Genomic DNA, 22,572 nt, shown 5'->3' with positions numbered 1-22,572 from the left:
ACACAAAAGCACCAGTAAAGGGAGGATAGAAGATGACTTCAAAGACGTCTCCTGAAGAAATTTCAAACCCATTGCATAGAAATTGATTATGTATTAGCGGTGAGTTTGTCTAGAACAGGTCGTCCTCCTAAACTGAGAGTCATATGGGTAGGTCACCTGACTCTCATAATCATAGCCACGCCCCAGCCCGTTGTACAATGTGTGGCAGGGGGACTCCTCATAGGAAGAAGCAGTACAATGAGAACTGACTCCACGTGAATATAGCGGCCGTTCTCGCAATCAAATTCTGAAAATGATGTATTTTTTGAGTTGTGTTTCGCTACACCTCCTGGTGCGGCCCACTTGCGCTCAGTCGGTGCGGCTCAGTTGCGCTAGGTATTTTGTACCATATGACATATGGGTGCTAAGTTTCTGCGGACACATTCACTCATAGAAATTTATGAATTATGGGGCAGAACGCGATCCAGCCGCAAAAATTACAAAAACGATGCGGGTGCATCTGCAGTGCCCGTTCTGCACATGGCCCGCATTTTCTGCAGGCGGCCGCACAAAATGCGATTGTCTCTGCCTGTCAATCAGGCAGAGGCGTTCGCAGTGCGGGGGGTGGCAACGTTCCACGGGGTGTGGTATGGGCGTGATTACGGCAGCTGCGTGACGTCACACGCAGCCGCCGCGATCGGAAAGATGGCGGCGGGTCAGGAGGCTACCCTAATTTCTACGATGAAGCAGAAACTGCGGTGCTTCCCCGGTTTTATATATATATATATATATATATATATATATTACATGTAAATGAGAAGCAGCTAGAGAGAGTCAGGGAGGCTCGGCCCGGCCCGGCCTCCACCCTCTGCATCAGATGAGAATGATTTATGGTCAGGGGATCTGCGCTCCCACAGACAGACATAATCCCGCACAGAACCGCCCTGCCCTGCTATTCCTTTGTTTAGTAAACCAGGCAATTAGCTTACTAAGCTTATACAGAGCTCCACACAACATCTCTGTGTATAATGTGGCATCTGGAAGCGCTCACAGGCCGCTGCCGGCGAGGTGCGCTCCGTCCTGCGTACAATTACCCTGATGAGAGCTGATACATATTCAGGTGCTGGGTCCCTGCGGAGCGGCCGCAGTGTGGATTTCACACACATCCAGGACGTGTCCGAATGTGAGACTCCTGGGCGGCTGCATAAGGACAGCGGCATTATCATACAGTCGTATGGCGTCAACGTGTTCTGCAGCGCTGTACAACCAGATCGCACTGCCCCCTACCACTAAGCAATGCACAATCCAACATCCCAACCACAGGCGCAGATCAGCCCCGACGTGGGGTTTATAGGACATACATGTAAATGAGTGACAGGGATACTGGATACAATCGTGCACTTTATGTTACTAGAACTGTACTATTGACATGCTGCCAAAACCCGGTCTGTGTCCTAGTGAAGCAGGCAGGATGGGGAGATAATACCGGGAATCACGGGTCCATAGGGGCAGGCAGAGTCAGCCTTAGGCATAGGCAAACTAGGCAAATGCCTAGGGCATTGTTGTATGCTTAGGGGCACCAGCAGCTTCTGCTGATTAAAATGATATGCGGCATGCCTATATTCTGTGTGTGACTGCGGCTGTATCTGCATATGAAATGCTACATTGCAGTGTATTCCTGGAAATCACTGTAATGTAGCATTTCATATGCAGATACAGCCGCAGTCGCACACAGAATATAGGCATGCTGCATATCATTTTAATCAGCGGAAGCTGCTTGTGCATCCTAGCCACATAGCAATGCAAATAAGATGCATTTTCATAAACAAAAGACGCCCAACGTTAGCAGAGCTGCCAGCTGACTCATGCTAGTAATCTCCTGCAGAACTAGCAGCTGTGCTAGGGGGCACCAACCAAAATCTTGCCTAGGGCATCATATTGGTTAGGGCCGGCTCTGGGGGCGGGGCCAGTATGAGGATATCCTATGAGAGTCTCATCTTTTTCTCCTCATCGCCCTCTGGTCAGCCAGTGACCACGCCTCTCATCTCCGCTGACACCACCTCTCAATCCCGCCTCCATAGACTTCTCCTGCGCTGCCCCCATCATATGAAACACACTACCTCATTCATCCAGTGCTTCCAATACTCTCTCGGAACTCACCTATTCCTCCTAGCCTTCCAGCTCTCTGACTGGTCTGTTCTTCCCGTCTACATACTCATCCAATTGTATCACCCTAATAGGGCTGTCAAGAGACAACGAGGGAACTGGAAGGAGCATGACCAAGTACGGGAGTTGTGGCCACGCCCCCTCCCCCGCTCCCAAAATATACTGTGCTGCAAAGGGGGACATTTGGCCCCCTCAGCAACTGTCATCCAGGGCCCCACCAGGCCCTTCCAACACGCCCGGGCAGTGTCGGACTGGGGCATGAAGAGCCCACCAGGGGAATGAAGTTAGGGTCCCATGTTTAGGGGAGTGGCCAGTCTCCAGAGGGGGTGTGGCCATCTGCCACAGTGGCTTGGCTAACCATTAGAGAGTGCATGGTCTGGACCCCTTGATAAATACATCAGGTATAGTATGTATAATAGATAATAAGTGCACGGTTTGGAACTTGATCCCTAGAGGAGGACGTGGGTCCCCAGACAGTGGTTTACCCTGGGTTTCCCTGTACCCCTGTGTGCCAGACCAACCCTGCGCTCAGGTCCTGCTCCCCAATACCCCCATTTCTTCCCCTTTCCTTAGAGAATGTAAGCTCTCATGAGCAGGGCCCTCCTTCCTCCTGTTTCATCCCTCCCCTTCGGTACACTATCTCAGCCAATTGGTATACACTATAATTGCGCCTACACTTGTAACTATTATGTTTATAACTTGTTCTGGTTACGCTGCTCAGTATTTGATGTGTGCGGCGCTGCAGAAATTTGTGGCGTCTCATGAATAAATGGTGATAATCATAATTTTGTTTGTAAATAAGAGCCTCTGATGGATCACTTACATGTGTCATGTGCTCAGAGCCTCTTGTCCTGAGGAAGTTTGGAGGGTATATTAACTATCAGACGGCGATAATTTGTCTGGAAATGCAGAGATGCAATTGCGGTGAGCGCTAAAACTTGCTGAATTATTAAATAATTCTTCACATCTGACTCAGATTATAGTTTCATTTGCTTCAGCTCAAGTTCACAATTTACATGTCTAGGAAATTCTTCCTTATTTTCTGCTTCTCGTTTTCAAAGTCCATAAAAAGCAAAATCTGAAACGTTGTACGTGGTTTCCAATAAGATACTAATATAACTCCTTGTACAAAGCTAGCCAGGAAGTATTCTCTACATCCCAGTGCTCCACATTACTTCTGTCACACATACAGAGACACCAGCCAGGAAGTATTCTCTACATCCCAGTGCTCCACATTACTTCTGTCACACATACAGAGACACCAGCCAGGAAGTATTCTCTACATCCCAGTGCTCCATGTTACTTTTGTCACACATACAGAGACACCAGCCAGGAAGTATTCTCTACATCCCAGTGCTCCACACTACTTCTGTCACACATACAGAGACACCAGCCAGGAAGTATTCTCTACATCCCAGTGCTCCACATTACTTCTGTCACACATACAGAGACACCAGCCAGGAAGTATTCTCTACATCCCAGTGCTCCACATTACTTCTGTCACACATACAGAGACACCAGCCAGGAAGTATTCTCTACATCCCAGTGCTCCATGTTACTTCTGTCACACATACAGAGACACCAGCCAGGAAGTATTCTCTACATCCCAGTGCTCCACACTACTTCTGTCACACATACAGAGACACCAGCCAGGAAGTATTCTCTACATCCCAGTGCTCCACATTACTTCTGTCACACATACAGAGACACCAGCCAGGAAGTATTCTCTACATCCCAGTGCTCCACATTACTTCTGTCACACATACAGAGACACCAGCCAGGAAGTATTCTCTACATCCCAGTGCTCCATGTTACTTCTGTCACACATACAGAGACACCAGCCAGGAAGTATTCTCTACATCCCAGTGCTCCACACTACTTCTGTCACACATACAGAGACACCAGCCAGGAAGTATTCTCTACATCCCAGAGCTCCATGTTACTTCTGTCACACATACAGAGACACCAGCCAGAAAGTATTCTCTACATCCCAGAGCTCCATGTTACTTCTGTCACACATACAGAGACACCAGCCAGGAAGTATTATCTACATCCCAGCGCTCCATGTTACTTCTGTCACACATACAGAGACACCAGCCTGGAAGTATTCTCTACATCCCAGTGCTCCATGTTACTTCTGTCACACATACAGAGACACCAGCCAGGAAGTATTCTCTACATCCCAGTGCTCCATGTTACTTCTGTCACACATACAGAGACACTAGCCAGAGAGTATTCTCTACATCCCAGCGCTCCATGTTACTTCTGTCACACATACAGAGACACCAGCCAGGAAGTATTCTCTACATCCCAGCGTTCAATGTTACTTCTGTCACACATACAGAGACACCAGCCAGGAAGTATTCTCTACATCCCAGCGCTCAATGTTACTTCTGTCACACATACAGAGACACCAGCCAGGAAGTATTCTCTACATCCCAGTGCTCCATGTTACTTCTGTCACACATACAGAGACACTAGCCAGAGAGTATTCTCTACATCCCAGCGCTCCATGTTACTTCTGTCACACAATCAGAGACACCAGCCTGGAAGTGTTCTCTACATCCCAGTGCTCCACATTACTTCTGTCACACATACAGAGACACCAGCCAGGAAGTATTCTCTACCTTCCAGTGCCCCACATTACTTCTGTCACACATACAGAGACACCAGCCAGGAAGTATTCTCTACATCCCAGCGCTCCACGTTACTTCTGTCACACATACAGAGACACCAGCCAGGAAGTGTTCTCTACATCCCAGCGCTCCATATTACTTCTGTCACACATACAGAGACACCAGCCAGGAAGTATTCTCTACATCCCAGTGCTCCATGTTACTTCTGTCACACATACAGAGACACCAGCCAGGAAGAATTCTCTACATCCCGGTGCTGCATATTACTTCTGTCATACTACAGACAGTGATACTAGCCAGGCAGGAAGTATTCTCTACATCCCAGTGCTCCATGTTACTTCTGTCACACATACAGAGACACCAGCCAGGAAGTATTCTCTACATCCCAGTGCTTCATGTTACTTCTGTCACACATACAGAGACACCATCCAGGAAGTATTCTCTACATCCCAGCGCTCCATGTTACTTCTGTCACACATACAGAGACACCAGCCAGGAAGAATTCTCTACATCCCGGTGCTGCATATTACTTCTGTCATACTACAGACAGTGATACTAGCCAGGCAGGAAGTATTCTCTACATCCCAGTGCTCCATGTTACTTCTGTCACACATACAGAGACACCAGCCAGGAAGTATTCTCTACATCCCAGAGCTTCATGTTACTTCTGTCACACATACAGAGACACCAGACAGGAAGTATTATCTACATCCCAGTGCTCCACATTACTTCTGTCACACATACAGAGACACCAGCTAGGAAGTATTCTCTACATCCCAGTGCTCCATGTTACTACTGTCACACATACAGAGACACCAGCCAGGAAGTATTCTCTACATCCCAGTGCTTCATGTTACTTCTGTCACACATACAGAGACACCAGCCAGGAAGTATTCTCTACATCCCAGTGCTCCATGTTACTTCTGTCACACATACAGAGACACCATCCAGGAAGTATTCTCTACATCCCAGCGCTCCATGTTACTTCTGTCACACATACAGAGACATCAGCCAGGAAGAATTCTCTACATCCCGGTGCTGCATATTACTTCTGTCATACTACAGACAGTGATACTAGCCAGGCAGGAAGTATTCTCTATATCCCAGTGCTCCATATTACTTCTGTCACACATACAGAGATACCAGCCTGGAAGTATTCTCTACATCCCAGTGCTCCATAATACTTCTGTTCTACATACAATTTTGTCGGTCGAGAAACGCGTCAGGCTTCAAAGGATCCAAGCACTCGTTAGTCCCACGTTTTTCATCTATTTGCACCTCCAGTCTCTGCCGGAATCGATCCACTCGATTTGAAGCCACCTGCATTGGTCCCGCTTGCCATACGGGGACAGTGGCCATCAGTCGATCTACCTGGAATCCACGGTGCCCAGCTATCAATAGCGCCACCAGGATCCATTTGTAGGCGGCAGAGAATGAGCTACCCTGCCAAGCTGTTCCAGTAGGAGAACGGGATATCAAGCCGCTAGAACGAGCAGCGCCCGGTCCACGGTCAGTGCCGCTGGGACATCCGTGGAAGCGGTAAGCATATACAGCTCCGGCACACTGTCACAGTGAGAGAGTGACAGATGGAGCGTATGCACTTTATTTCAATACAATCCCAGCACGATACCTTCATAGAGACTGTTTGTTTATCAGCAGGAGTACAATTGTTACACAGTATAAGGGAAATCATTCACTTTGGAAACTGCTGCTAAAGTGTCACATGAAAACTCCTTATCAAATCATCAGCTGTTAACACTTTGCAAATGAACTGAAGGATCACTGGTTCTATTAAAGATCATATACCGGTCACCGTGTCATCTACTAGTGCACTAGTACTGTGGGACTAATAATATTCCATTTTTAGTGTGGATTCTCTGTTGATACGTATTTATTGAATATATCATTAGTCATGATTAACAAAACATTTTAACTTGATTGTGATTAGCATATTTTATGAATAAATTTGTTGCATTACCAGTCTAGTCTGCTTGCACTCTCTTTTTCCTTTTTTCCTACATACAATGACACCAGCCAGGAAGTATTCTCTATACCCCAGCACTCTTTGTTATTTCTGTTATACATATAGTGACACCAGACAGGAAGTATTCTCTATACCCCAGCACTCTTTGTTATTTCTGTCATACATACAGTGACACCAGCCAGGAAGTATTCTCTATACCCCAGCACTCTTTGTTAGTTCTGTCATCCATATAGTGACACCAGCCAGGAAGTATTCTCTATACCCCAGCACTCTTTGTTAGTTCTGTCATACATATAGTGACACCAGCCAGGAAGTATTCTCTATACCCCAGCACTCTTTGTTATTTCTGTCATACATATAGTGACACCAGACAGGAAGTATTCTCTATACCCCAGCACTCTTTGTTATTTCTGTCATACATATAGTGACACCAGACAGGAAGTATTCTCTACATCCCGATGCTGCATATTACTTCTGTCATACTACAGACAGTGATACTAGCCAGGCCGGAAGTATTCTCTATATCCCAGTGCTCCATATTACTTCTATCCTACATACAGTTGTATTAGTCAGGAAGAATTCTCTACATCCCAGCGCTCCATGTTACTTCTGTCACACATACAGAGACACCAGCCAGAAAGTATTCTCTACATCCCAGTGCTCCATGTTACTTCTGTCACACATACAGAGACACCAGCTAGAAAGTATTCTCTACAACCCAGTGCTCCATGTTACTTCTGTCACACATACAGAGACACCAGCCTGGAAGTATTCTCTACATCCCAGTGCTCCACATTACTTCTGTCACACATACAGAGACACCAGCCAGGAAGTATTCATTAGCCAGGAAGTATTCTCAACATCCCAGCACTCCATGTTACTTATGTCACACATACAGAGATACCAGCCAGGAAGTATTCTCTACATCCCAGCGCTACATGTTACTTCTGTCACACATACAGTGACACCAGCCAGGAAGTATTCTCTATACCCCAGCGCTCCACATTACTTCTGTCACACATACAGAGACACCAGCCAGGAAGTATTCTCTACATCCCAGCGCTACATGTTACTTCTGTTACACATACAGAGACACCAGCCAGGAAGTATTCTCTATACCCCGGCGCTCTTTGTTACTTCAGTTATACATACAGTGACACCAGCCAGGAAGTATTCTCTATACCCCAGTGCTCTTTGTTATTTCTGTCATACATACAGTGACACCAGCCAGGAAGTATTCTCTATACCCCAGCACTCTTTGTTATTTCTGTCATACATATAGTGACACCAGCCAGGAAGTATTCTCTATACCCCAGCGCTCTTTGTTACTTCTGCTATACATACAGTAACACCAGCCAGGAAGTATTCTCTATACCCCAGTGCTCTTTGTTACTTCTGTTATACATACAGTGACACCAGCCAGGAAGTATTCTCTATACCCCAGTGCTCTTTGTTACTTCTGTTATACATACAGTGACACCAGCCAGGAAGTATTCTCTATACCCCAGCGCTCTTTGTTACTTCTGTTATAGCTGACAGTCTCTGTCCCCCTCCCCTGCAGCATTCTCTGTTATATTTCCTGAGTGCAGGTGTAGATATCAGAGGTTTCAATCATTAGTGAAGACGTGTCACTTTTTCTGGCAGAGATTTACACATCCAACATGTAATGTATGATAGGATTGCAATGCGAGCTAGGGATACGCAGGTAGAAGGTGATCTAAGAGAAGCAGATGTATCTTAAGGTGGGTACACACTGCCGATATATCAGCCGTTCTCTTGAACAGACTATATATCGCGGGTCCGTCGGCCAGTGTGTACAGCCAATATGTCTGTGAATGCCGTCGTTCACAGACATATCGCGTCAGCCCCGCAGCACAGCTGACGGCCAATATATCTACCGATATATTGGCGCATCGCTGTATGTGTACGGGCAGTCGATCAACAGCCCGTAGACATGCGGCGGCAACCGGCGGTGATTGACAGCTAAACTGGGCGGGCGTGTGTACACGCGTGTGTGACGGGATATATCTGCAGTAACTGAGCTGAGGGAGAAGCAGCACAGAGGGAATCAGCATTAGGGAATAGTGGTGGTCACATTAATGACAGTGACGTTACTTTAGATGAGTCGTTATTACATTTACCATATAGTAGTCTGTAGGTGCAACTTATTTTTACTAGTTTACAGTCAAGGAATCCACTTTATTCACATTGCTGATTGTGTATACTTGGTGATGGGGTGAGATGACATTTTATATATATATATATATATATATATATATATTGCACCTGCGCGTTCGGCCACTGCATGCTCCTTTTATTTTCTGTCCTCCACTGACCTTCTGTACAAAGCGTTCACAGAATATCGCAGCCACAACAGACTGTCACTGTACTACCTATGCGCTGCACATGCAGACACTTATTGCACACCTCTTGCACACAGGGGGTCATTCCGAGTTGATCGCTCGCTAGCTAGTTTTAGCTTAGCAGAAGTGTGAACGCCTGTGCAGCCGAGCTCTGCAAAACCAGTTTGTGCAGTTTCTGAGTAGCTCTGAACCTACTCAGCGCTTGCGATCACTTCAGCCCTATTGCTTTGTACCCGTACGACGCGCGTGCGCATTGCGGGGCATATGCATGCGCAGAAATGCCGTTTTCTTCACCTGATCGCTGCGCTGCGACAATCATCAGCGAGCGATCAACTCGGAATGACCCCCACTACTGGGCAGATACTTTCTTGATCAATACATCCAACCTAAAGTATGGGGAGTAAATCCCCATAAAAAAGCCTCATCTTGGGGTCACAGAGGTTATGGCTCCCCCCTCTCCCACTGACCGCCCCCGGTCAGTGGGAGAGGGGGGAGCCATAACCTCTGTGACCCCAAGATGAGGCTTTTTCCAGATCTGTCTCTCCGTTACATTGAGCACTTCAGTGCTGCAACTAGGGGGCAACACTGCGAGTGGACGGAAGTGCCCTGTCTTGTAGGAGTGCCGTAGGCCTCAGAGTCATTGCAGAAATTTCTTATTGGCATAGTGACTGTGACGCATCCTGATCCCTGGATAGCTGTGAGCAGCCTCTGTGCAGTTACTGCAGAACATATATCTGTGCAGTTACTGCAGAACATATATCTGGCCAGTTCCTGCAGAACATATATCTGTGCACTTACTGCAGAACATATATCTGTGCACTTACTGCAGAACATATATCTGGCCAGTTCCTGCAGAACATATATCTGTGCACTTACTGCAGAACACATATCTGTGCACTTACTGCAGAACATATATCTGGCCAGTTCCTGCAGAACATATATCTGTGCACTTACTGCAGAACATACAATATATCTGTGCAGTTACTGCAGAACATACAATATATTATCTGTGCAGTTACTGCAGAACATATATCTGTGCAGTTGCTGCAGAACATACAGTATATCTGTGCACCGGATGTGATGTGTGATGTGTGATGTGATGTGAAGTGATGTGCACCGGAAATTTTTCGGGTTTTGTGTTTTGGTTTTGGATTCGGACGCGTTTTGGCAAAACCTCCCTGAAATTTTTTTGTCGGATTCGGGTGTGTTTTGGATTCGGGTGTTTTTTTACAAAAAACCCTCAAAAACAGCTTAAATCATAGAATTTGGGGGTCATTTTGATCCCATAGTATTATTGACCTCAATAACCATAATTTCCACTCATTTTCAGTCTATTCTGAACACCTCACACCTCACAATATTATTTATGGTCCTAAAATTTGAACCAAGGTCGCTGGATGACTAAGCTAAGCGACCCAAGTGGCCGACACAAACACCTGGCCCATCTAGGAGTGGCACTGCAGTGTCAGACAGGATGGCACTTCAAAAAAATTGTCCCCAAACAGCACATGATGCAAAGAAAAATGAAAGAAAAAAGAGGTGCAAGATGGAATTGTCCTTGGGCCCTCCCACCCACCCTTATGTTGTATAAACAGGACATGCACACTTTAACCAACCCATCATTTCAGTGACAGGGTCTGCCACACAACTGTGACTGAAATGACTGGTTGGTTTGGGCCCCCAGCAAAAAAGAAGCAATCAATCTCTCCTTGCACAAACTGGCTCTACAGAGGCAAGATGTCCACCTCATCATCATCCTCCGATTCCTCACCCCTTTCAGTGTGTACATCCCCCTCCTCACAGATTATTAATTCGTTCCCACTGGAATCCACCATCTCAGGTCCCTGTGTACTTTCTGGAGGCAATTGCTGCTGGTGAATGTCTCCACGGAGGAATTGATTATAATTCATTTTGATGAACATCATCTTCTCCACATTTTCTGGAAGTAACCTCGTACGCCGATTGCTGACAAGGTGAGCGGCGGCACTAAACACTCTTTCGGAGTACACACTGGAGGGGGGGCAACTTAGGTAAAATAAAGCCAGTTTCTGCAAGGGCCTCCAAATTGCCTCTTTCTCTGACGTCCTAGTGGATGCTGGGACTTCCGTAAGGACCATGGGGAATAGCGGCTCCGCAGGAGACTGGGCACAAAAGTAAAAGCTTTAGACTAGCTGGTGTGCACTGGCTCCTCCCCCTATGACCCTCCTCCAAGCCTCAGTTAGATTTTTGTGCCCGAACGAGAGGGAGAAGAAGCGAACTCACCTGCGTGCAGAGTGGATTGGGCTTCTTGGCTACTGGACATTAGCTCCAGAGGGACGATCACAGGTTCAGCCTGGATGGGTCCCGGAGCCGCGCCGCCGGCCCCCTTACAGAGCCAGAAGAGCGAAGAGGTCCGGAGAAATCGGCGGCAGAAGACGTTCCTGTCTTCAAATAAGGTAGCGCACAGCACTGCAGCTGTGCGCCATTGCTCTCAGCACACTTCACACTCCGGTCACTGAGGGTGCAGGGCGCTGGGGGGGAGCGCCCTGAGACGCAATAAAACACTGTAAAAACCTTATATGGCTAAAGAAATGCATCACATATAGCTCCTGGGCTATATGAATGCATTTAACCCCTGCCAGTTTTCCTAAAAAAAGCGGGAGAAAAGGCCGCCGTGAAGGGGGCGGAGCCTTTCTCCTCAGCACACAAGCGCCATTTTCTTTCACAGCTCCGCTGGAAGGACGGCTCCCTGACTCTCCCCTGCAGTCCTGCACTACAGAAACAGGGTAAAACAGAGAGGGGGGGCACTATTGGCAGCTAATATATAAATACAGCAGCTATAACAGGGAGTAACACTTATATAAGGTTATCCCTGTATATATATAGCGCTCTGGTGTGTGCTGGCAAACTCTCCCTCTGTCTCCCCAAAGGGCTAGTGGGGTCCTGTCCACTATCAGAGCATTCCCTGTGTGTGTGCTGGGTGTCGGTACGATTGTGTCGACATGTATGAGGAGGAAAATGATGTGGAAGCAGAGCAATTGCCTGTGTTAGTGATGTCACCCCCTAGGGAGTCGACACCTGACTGGATGGTCGTATTTAAAGAATTACGTGACAATGTCAGCACTTTGCAAAAAACTGTTGACGACATGAGACAGCCGGCAAATCAGTTAGTGCCTGTTCAGGCGTCTCAGACACCGTCAGGGGCGCTAAAACGCCCGTTACCTCAGATGGTCGACACAGACCCAGACACGGATACTGAATCCAGTGTCGACGGTGAGGAGACAAACGTAATGTCCAGTAGGGCCACACGTTACATGATCACGGCAATGAAGGAGGCATTGAACATTTCTGACACTACAAGTACCACAAAAAAGGGTATTATGTGGGGTGTGAAAAAACTACCAGTAGTTTTTCCTGAATCAGATGAATTAAATGAGGTGTGTGATAAAGCGTGGGTTTCCCCCGATAAAAAACTGCTGATTTCTAACAAATTATTGGCACTATACCCTTTCCCGCCAGAGGTTAGGGCACGTTGGGAAACACCCCCTAGGGTAGATAAGGCGCTCACACGCTTATCAAAACAGGTGGCGTTACCGTCTCCTGATAGGGCCGCCCTCAAGGAGCCAGCTGATAGAAGGCTGGAAAATATCCTAAAAGGTATATACACACATACTGGTGTTATACTGCGACCAGCAATCGCCTCAGCCTGGATGTGCAGTGCTGGAGTGGCTTGGTCGGATTCCCTGACTGAAAATATTGATACCCTGGATAGGGACAGTATTTTATTAACTATAGAGCATTTAAAGGATGCATTACTATATATGCGAGATGCACAGAGGGATATTTGCACCCTGGCATCAAGAGTGAGTGCGATGTCCATTTCTGCCAGAAGGGCGTTATGGACGCGACAGTGGTCAGGTGATGCAGATTCCAAACGACATATGGAAGTATTGCCGTATAAAGGGGAGGAGTTATTTGGGGTCGGTCTATCAGACCTGGTGACCACGGCAACGGCTGGAAAGTCCACCTTTTTACCCCAGGTCACCTCTCAGCAGAAAAAGACACCGTCTTTTCAAACTCAGTCCTTTCGTTCCTATAAGAACAAGCGGGCAAAAGGCCACTCATTTCTGCCCCGGGGCAGAGGAAGGGGAAAAAGACTGCACCAGGCAGCCTCTTCCCAGGAGCAGAAGCCCTCCCCCGCTTCTGCCAAGTCTTCAGCATGACGCTGGGGCTTTACAAGCGGACTCAGGCACGGTGGGGGCCCGTCTCAAAAATTTCAACGCGCAGTGGGCTCACTCGCAAGTGGACCCCTGGATCCTGCAGGTAGTATCACAGGGATACAAATTGGAATTCGAGACGTCTCCCCCTCGCCGATTCCTGAAGTCTGCTCTTCCAACGTCTCCCTCCGACAGGGAGGCAGTATTGGAAGCCATTCACAAGCTGTATTCCCAGCAGGTGATAATCAAGGGCGAACCTGGAGAAGGGGACTATATGGTATCTCTGGACATCAAAGATGCTTATCTCCATGTCCCAATCTTCCCTTCTCACCAGGGGTACCTCAGGTTTGTGGTTCAAAACTGTCATTATCAGTTTCAGACGCTGCCGTTTGGATTGTCCACGGCACCCCGGGTCTTTACCAAGGTAATGGCCGAAATGATGATTCTTCTTCGAAGAAAAGGCGTCTTAATTATCCCTTACTTGGACGATCTCCTGATAAGGGCAAGATCCAGGAAACAGTTAGAGTTCGGAGTAGCACTGTCTCAGGTAGTGCTACGTCAGCACGGGTGGATTCTAAATATCCCAAAATCACAGCTGATTCCAACAACACGTCTACTGTTCCTGGGGATGATTCTGGACACAGTCCAGAAAAAGGTGTTTCTCCCGGAGGAGAAGGCCAGGGAGTTATCCGAGCTAGTCAGGAACCTCCTAAAACCAGGCCAAGTGTCAGTGCATCAATGCACGAGAGTCCTGGGAAAAATGGTGGCTTCTTACGAAGCAATTCCATTTGGAAGATTCCATGCAAGAACTTTTCAGTGGGATCTGCTGGACAAATGGTCCGGATCGCATCTTCAGATGCATCAGCGGATAACCCTATCTCCAAGGACAAGGGTGTCTCTCCTGTGGTGGTTACAGAGTGCTCATCTTCTAGAGGGCCGCAGATTCGGCATTCAGGATTGGATGCTGGTGACCACGGATGCCAGTCTGAGAGGCTGGGGAGCAGTCACACAGGGAAAAAATTTCCAGGGCTTGTGGTCAAGCATGGAAACGTCTCTTCACATAAATATTCTGGAACTAAGGGCCATTTACAATGCCCTAAGTCAAGCAAGGCCTCTGCTTCAGGGTCAGTCGGTATTGATCCAATCGGACAACATCACGGCAGTCGCCCACGTCAACAGACAGGGCGGCACAAGAAGCAGGAGGGCAATGGCAGAAGCTGCAAGGATTCTCCGCTGGGCGGAAAATCATGTGGTGGCACTGTCAGCAGTGTTCATTCCGGGAGTGGACAACTGGGAAGCAGACTTCCTCAGCAGACACGACCTCCACCCGGGGGAGTGGGGACTTCACCCAGAAGTCTTCCAAGTGATTGTAAACCGTTGGGAAAAACCAAAGGTGGACATGATGGCGTCCCGTCTCAACAAAAAACTGGACAGATATTGCGCCAGGTCAAGGGACCCTCAGGCAATAGCGGTGGACGCTCTGGTAACACCGTGAGTGTACCAGTCGGTGTATGTGTACCCTCCTCTGCCTCTCATACCCAAAGTACTGAGAATCATAAGAAGGAGAGGAGTAAGAACTATACTCGTGGCTCCGGATTGGCCAAGAAGAACTTGGTACCCGGAACTGCAAGAGATGCTCACGGAGGACCCGTGGCCTCTACCTCTAAGAAAGGACCTGCTCCAGCAGGGACCTTGTCTGTTCCAAGACTTACCGCGGCTGCGTTTGACGGCATGGCGGTTGAACGCCGGATCCTGATGGAAAAAGGCATTCCAGATGAAGTCATCCCTACCCTGATCAAAGCCAGGAAGGATGTAACCGCGAAACATTATCACCGCATTTGGCGGAAATATGTTGCGTGGTGTGAGGCCAAGAAGGCCCCACAGAGGAATTTCAACTGGGTCGTTTCCTGCATTTCCTGCAAGCAGGACTGTCTATGGGCCTAAAATTAGGATCCATTAAGGTTGAGATTTCGGCCCTGTCGATCTTCTTCCAGAAAGAACTGGCTTCAGTGCCTGAAGTTCAGACGTTTGTCAAGGGGGTACTGCATATACAGCCTCCTTTTGTGCCACCTGTGGCACCTTGGGATCTCAATGTAGTTTTAGGGTTCCTAAAATCACATTGGTTTGAACCACTCACCACTGTGGAATTAAGATATCTCACATGGAAGGTGGTCATGCTGTTAGCTCTGGCGTCAGCCAGGCGTGTCTCAGAATTGGCGGCTTTGTCATATAAAAGCCCTTACCTAATTTTTCATTCAGACAGGGCAGAATTGAGGACTCGTCCTCAATTTCTACCTAAGGTGGTTTCAGCGTTTCACATGAACCAACCTATTGTGGTGCCTGCGGCTACTAGGGACTTGGAGGACTCCAAGTTGTTGGACGTAGTCAGGGCCCTGAAAATATATGTTTCCAGGATGGCTGGAGTCAGAAAATCTGACTCGCTGTTTATCCTGTATGCACCCAACAAGCTGGGTGCTCCTGCTTCTAAGCAGACGATTGCTCGTTGGATTTGTAGTACAATTCAGCTTGCACATTCTGTGGCAGGACTGCCACAGCCAAAATCTGTTAAAGCCCATTCCACAAGGAAAGTGGGCTCATCTTGGGCGGCTGCCCGAGGGGTCTCGGCTTTACAACTTTGCCGAGCAGCTACTTGGTCAGGGGCAAACACGTTTGCAAAATTTTACAAATTCGATACCCTGGCTGAGGAGGACCTGGAGTTCTCTCATTCGGTGCTGCAGAGTCATCCGCACTCTCCCGCCCGTTTGGGAGCTTTGGTATAATCCCCATGGTCCTTACGGAAGTCCCAGCATCCACTAGGACGTCAGAGAAAATAAGAATTTACTTACCGATAATTCTATTTCTCGTAGTCCGTAGTGGATGTTGGGCGCCCATCCCAAGTGCGGATTGTCTGCAATACTTGTATATAGTTATTGTTACAAAAAAATCGGGTTTTTTATTGTTGTGAGCCATCTTTTCAGAGGCTCCTACGTTTATCATACTGTTAACTGGGTTCAGATCACAGGTTGTACGGTGTGATTGGTGTGGCTGGTATGAGTCTTACCCGGGATTCAAAATCCTTCCTTATTATGTACGCTCGTCCGGGCACAGTATCCTAACTGAGGCTTGGAGGAGGGTCATAGGGGGAGGAGCCAGTGCACGCCAGCTAGTCTAAAGCTTTTACTTTTGTGCCCAGTCTCCTGCGGAGCCGCTATTCCCCATGGTCCTTACGGAAGTCCCAGCATCCACTACGGACTACGAGAAATAGAATTATCGGTAAGTAAATTCTTATTTTTTCCTGCCAGTATACGTACGGACTGTCTGACGTGCCTACTTGGATGCGGTCACTCATATAATCCTCCACCATTCTTTCAATGGTGACAGAATCATATGCAGTGACAGTAGACGACATGTCAGTAATCGTTGGCAGGTCCTTCAGTCCGGACCAGATGTCAGCACTCGCTCCAGACTGCCCTGCATCACCGCTAGCGGGTGGGCTCGGAATTCTTAGCCTTTTCCTCGCACCCCCAGTTGCGGGAGAATGTGAAGGAGGAGCTGTTGACGGGTCACGTTCCGCTTGACTTGACAATATTCTCACCAGCAGGTCTTTGAACCTCTGCAGACTTGTGTCTGCCGGAAAGAGAGATACAACGTAGGTTTTAAATCTAGGATCGAGCACGGTGGCCAAAATGTAGTGCTCTGATTTCAACAGATTGACCACCCGTGAATCCTGGTTAAGCGAATTAAGGGCTCCATCCACAAGTCCCACATGCCTAGCGGAATCGCTCTGTTTTAGCTCCTCCTTCAATGTCTCCAGCTTCTTCTGCAAAAGCCTGATGAGGGGAATGACCTGACTCAGGCTGGCAGTGTCTGAACTGACTTCACGTGTGGCAAGTTCAAAGGGTTGCAGAACCTTGCACAACGTTGAAATCATTCTCCACTGCGCTTGAGTCAGGTGCATTCCCCCTCCTTTGCCTATATCGTAGGCAGATGTATAGGCTTGAATGGCCTTTTGCTGCTCCTCCATCCTCTGAAGCATATAGAGGGTTGAATTCCACCTCGTTACCACCTCTTGCTTCAGATGATGGCAGGGCAGGTTCAGGACTGTTTGCTGGTGCTCCAGTCTTCGGCACGTGGTGGCTGAATGCCGAAAGTTGCCCGCAATTCTTCGGGCCACCGACAGCATCTCTTGCACGCCCCTGTCGTTTTTTAAATAATTCTGCACCACCAAATTCCATGTATGTGCAAAACATGGGACGTGCTGGAATTTGCCCAGATGTAATGCACGCACAATATTGGTGGCGTTGTCCGATGTCACAAATCTCCAGGAGAGTCCAATTGGGGTAAGCCATTCTGCGATGATGTTCCTCAGTTTCCGTAAGAGGTTGTCAGCTGTGTGCCTCTTCTGGAAAGCGGTGATACAAAGCGTAGCCTGCCTAGGAACGAGTTGGCGTTTGCGAGATGCTGCTACTGGTGCCGCCGCTGCTGTTCTTGCTGCGGGAGGCAATACATCTACCCAGTGGGCTGTCAAAGTCATATAGTCCTGAGTCTGCCCTGCTCCACTTGTCCACATGTCCGTGGTTAAGTGGACATTGGGTACAACTGCATTTTTTAGGACACTGGTGACTCTTTTTCTGACGTCTGTGTACATTTTCAGTATCGCCTGCCTAGAGAAATGGAACCTAGATGGTATTTGGTACCGGGGACACAGTACCTCAATCAATTCTCTAGTTCCCTGTGAATTAACGGTGGATACCGGAAACACGTTTCTCACCATCCAGGCTGCCAAGGCCTGAGTTATCCGCTTTGCAGCAGGATGACTGCTGTGATATTTCATCTTCCTCGCAAAGGACTGTTGGATAGTCAATTGCTTACTGGAAGTAGTACAAGTGGTCTTCCGACTTCCCCTCTGGGATGACGATCGACTACCAGCAGCAACAACAGCAGCGCCAGCAGCAGTAGGCGTTACACTCAAGGATGCATCGGAGGAATCCCAGGCAGGAGAGGACTCATCAGACTTGACAGTGACATGGCCTGCAGGACTATTGGCTTTCCTGTGTAAGGAGGAAATTGACACTGAGGGAGTTGGTGGTGTGGTTTGCAGGAGCTTGGTTACAAGAGGAAGGGATTTAGTGGTCAGTGGACTGCTTCCGCTGTCATCCAAAGTTTTTGAACTTGTCAATGACTTCTGATGAATGCGATCCAGGTGACGTATAAGGGAGGATGTTCCTTGGTGGTTAACGTCCTTACCCCTACTTATTACAGCTTGACAAAGGCAACACACGGCTTGACACCAGTAGTCCGCATTTCTGTTGAAATAATTCCACACCGAAGAGGTGATTTTTTTTTGTATTTTGACCAGGCATGTCAATGGCCATATTCGTCCCACGGACAACAGGTGTCTCCCCGGGAGCCTGACTTAAACAAACCACCTCACCATCAGAATCCTCCTTGTCAATTTCCTCCCCAGCGCCAGCAACACCCATATCCTCATCCTGGTGTACTTCAACAGTGACATCTTCAATTTGACTATCAGGAACTGGACTGCGGGTGCTCCTTCCAGCACTTGCAGGGGGCGTGCAAATGGTGGAAGGCACAACCTCTTCCCGTCCAGTGTTGGGAAGGTCAGGCATCGCAACCGACACAATTGGACTCTCCTTGGGGATTTGTGATTTAGAAGAACGCACAGTTCTTTGCTGTGCTTTTGCCATCTTAACTCTTTTAAGTTTTCTAGCAGGAGGATGAGTGCTTCCATCCTCATGTGAAGCTGAACCACTAGCCTTGAACATAGGCCAGGGCCTCAGCCGTTCCTTGCCACTCCGTGTCGTAAATGGCACATTGGCAAGTTTACGCTTCTCCTCAGACGATTTTGATTTAGATTTTTGGGTCATTTTACTGAGCTTTATTTTTTTGGATTTTATATGCTCTCTACTATGACATTGGGCATCGGCCTTGGCAGACGACGTTGATGGCATTTCATCGTCTCGGCCATGACTAGTGGCAGCAGCTTCAGCACGAGGTGGAAGTGGATCTTGATCTTTCCCCATTTTACCCTCCACATTTTTGTTCTCCATATTTTTAATGTGTGGAATTATATGCCAGTAATATATCAATAGCAATGGCCTACTACTATATATACTGCGCACAACTGAAATGCACCACAGGTATGGATGGATAGTATACTTGACGACACAGAGGTAGGTAGAGCAGTGGCCTGCTGTACCGTACGGGTGGTCTTCAGTATGCCGACTGACGGGATCCCGGCGCACAGTATACCGGCGCCGGGATCCCGACAGCCGGCATACCGACACTTATTCTCCCTCGTGGGGGTCCACGACCCCCCTGGAGGGAGAATAAAATACGCGCCACCGTGTCCGTAGCGTGGCGAGTGTAGCGAGCCCGCAAGGGGCTCATTTGCGCTCACCACACTGTCGGTAAGCCGGCGGTCAGGCACCCGGCGCCAGTATGCTGGTCGCCGGGAGCCCGACCGCGGGCATATCGTAGTGAACCCGTACCGTACTGCTATATAGTATATACTCGTGGTCAGCAAACTGTGCAAAACTGAAATGCACCACAGGTATGGATGGATAGTATACTTGACGACACAGAGGTAGGTAGAGCAGTGGCCTACTGTACCGTACTGCTATATATTATATACTGGTGGACAGCAAACTGTGCAAAACTGAAATGCACCACAGGTATGGATGGATAGTATACTTGACGACACAGAGGTAGGTAGAGCAGTGGCCTACTGTACCGTACTGCTATATAGTATATACTGGTGGTCAGCAAACTGTGCAAAACTGAAATGCACCACAGGTATGGATGGATAGTATACTTGACGACACAGAGGTAGGTAGAGCAGTGGCCTACTGTACCGTACTGCTATATATTATATACTGGTGGACAGCAGACTGTGCAAAACTGACATGCACCACAGGTATGGATGGATAGTATATTTGACGAACCAGAGGTAGGTAGAGCAGTGGCCTACTGTACCGTACTGCTATATATTATATACTGGTGGACAGCAAACTGTGCAAAAATGAAATGCACCACAGGTATGGATGGATAGTATACTTGACGACACAGAGGTAGGTAGAGCAGTGACCTACTATACCGTACTGCTATATAGTATATACTGCTGGTCAGCAAACTGTGCAAAACTGAAATGTACCACAGGTATGGATGGATAGTATACTTGACGACACAGAGGTAGGTAGAGCAGTGGCCTACTGTACCATACTGCTATATATTATATACTGGTGGTCAGCAAACTGTGCAAAACTGAAATGCACCACAGGTATGGATGGATAGTATACTTGACGACACAGAGGTAGATAGAGCAGTGGCCTTCTGTACCGTACTGCTATATAGTATATACTGGTGGTCAGCAAACTGTGCAAAACTGAAATGCACCACAGGTATGGGTGGATAGTATACTTGACGACACAGAGGTAGGTAGAGCAGTGGACTACTGTACCGTACTGCTATATATATAGTTATACTGGTGGTCAGCAAAATTCTGCACTGTCCTCCTACTATATACTACAATGCAGCACAGATATGGAGCGTTTTTCAGGCAGAGAACGTATAATACTGGTGGTCACTGGTCAGCAAAACTCTGCACTGTCCTCCTACTATATAATACTGCTGGTCCCCAGTCCCCACAATAAAGCAATTAGCACACTGAGCACAGATATTTGCAGCACACTGAGCACAGTCAGATATGGAGCGTTTTTCAGGCAGAGAACGTAGATATTTGCACTTGCAGCACACTGAGCACAGATATTTGCAGCACACTGAGCGCAGATATTTGCAGCACAATTTGCAGCCCACTGAACATAGAAACTGAGAGGACGCCAGCCACGTTCTCTCACGATCATCTCCAATGCACGAGTGAAAAATGTCGGCGACGCGCGGCTCCTTATATAGAATACGAATCTCGCGAGAATCCGACCTCGGGATGATGACGTTCGGGCGCGCTCGGGTTAACAGAGCAAGGCGGGAGGATCCGAGTTGCTCAGACCAGTAAAAAAAAGGTGAAGTTCGGGCGGGTTCGGATCCCGAGGATCCGAACCCGCTCATCACTAATATCTGTGCACTTACTGCAGAACATACAGTATATCTGTGCAGTTACTGCAGAACATACAATATATCTGTGCAGTTACTGCAGAACATATATCTGTGCACTTACTGCAGAACATACAGTATATCTGTGCAGTTACTGCAGAACATATATTTGTGCACTTACTGCAGAACATATATCTGTACAGTTACTGCAGAACATACAGTATATCTGTGCAGTTACTGCAGAACATATATCTGTGCACTTACTGCAGAACATATATCTGTACAGTTACTGCAGAACATACAATATATCTGTGCAGTTACTGCAGAACAAAGAACATACAATATATCTGTGCAGTTATTGCAGAACATATATCTGTGCACTTACTGCAGAACATACAGTATGGGGTATATTTACTAAGGTCCCGATTTTGACCGAGATGCCGTTTTTTCATCAAAGTGTCATCTCGGTAATTTACTAAGCAATAATCACGGCAGTGATGAGGGCATTCGTAATTTTTTGGAAGTCCAAGAAAAAAATTACGAATGAATACACCATCGGTCAAAACGCGGCTGTTTAAGTATGAATCTCGGTAATTTACTAAGAAGTGCAAAGCAAAAAAAAAACAAACACTGCCGTGAAAAATTACAACTCGTAAAAAAGTGCTAAAAATAAACAGACCTGCTTTTTTAATCCGTGATTGTATAGGCATGCAGGGATCCATGAGATCCGTGCATGTATATCAGTGGGAAGGGGTGGGAAAGTGGTTATTTTCTTAAAAAAAATTGCGTGGGGTCCCCCCTCCTAAGCATAACCAGCCTCGGGCTCTTTGAGCCGATCCTGGTTGCAGAAATATGGGGGAAAAATTGACAGGGGTTCCCCCATATTTAAGCAACCAGCATCGGGCTCTGCGCTTGGTCCTGGTTCCAAAAATACGGGGGACAAAAAGAGTAGGGGTCCCCCGTATTTTTAAAACCAGCACCGGGCTCCACTAGCTGGACAGATAATGCCACAGCCGGGGGTCACTTTTATATAGTGCCCTGCGGCCGTGGCATCAAATATCCAACTAGTCACCCCTGGCCGGGGTACCCTGGGGGAGTGGGGACCCCTTCAATCAAGGGGTCCCCCCCCCCCAGCCACCCAAGGGCCAGGGGTGAAGCCCGAGGCTGTCCCCCCCATC

General features: G+C 47.8%; 1 protein-coding gene across 1 annotated transcript in view; it reads right to left on the bottom strand.

The window, feature by feature from the left end:
* Window positions 1-22,572, bottom strand: part of TBX15 (T-box transcription factor 15) — a 162,286-nt gene that overhangs the window by 59,765 nt on the left and 79,949 nt on the right. The window lies entirely within an intron of this gene.

Source organism: Pseudophryne corroboree, chromosome 2 (genome assembly GCF_028390025.1).
Source record: "Pseudophryne corroboree isolate aPseCor3 chromosome 2, aPseCor3.hap2, whole genome shotgun sequence".
Lineage (NCBI taxonomy): Eukaryota > Metazoa > Chordata > Amphibia > Anura > Myobatrachidae > Pseudophryne > Pseudophryne corroboree.
This window is presented reverse-complemented; position numbering and strand designations above follow the sequence as displayed.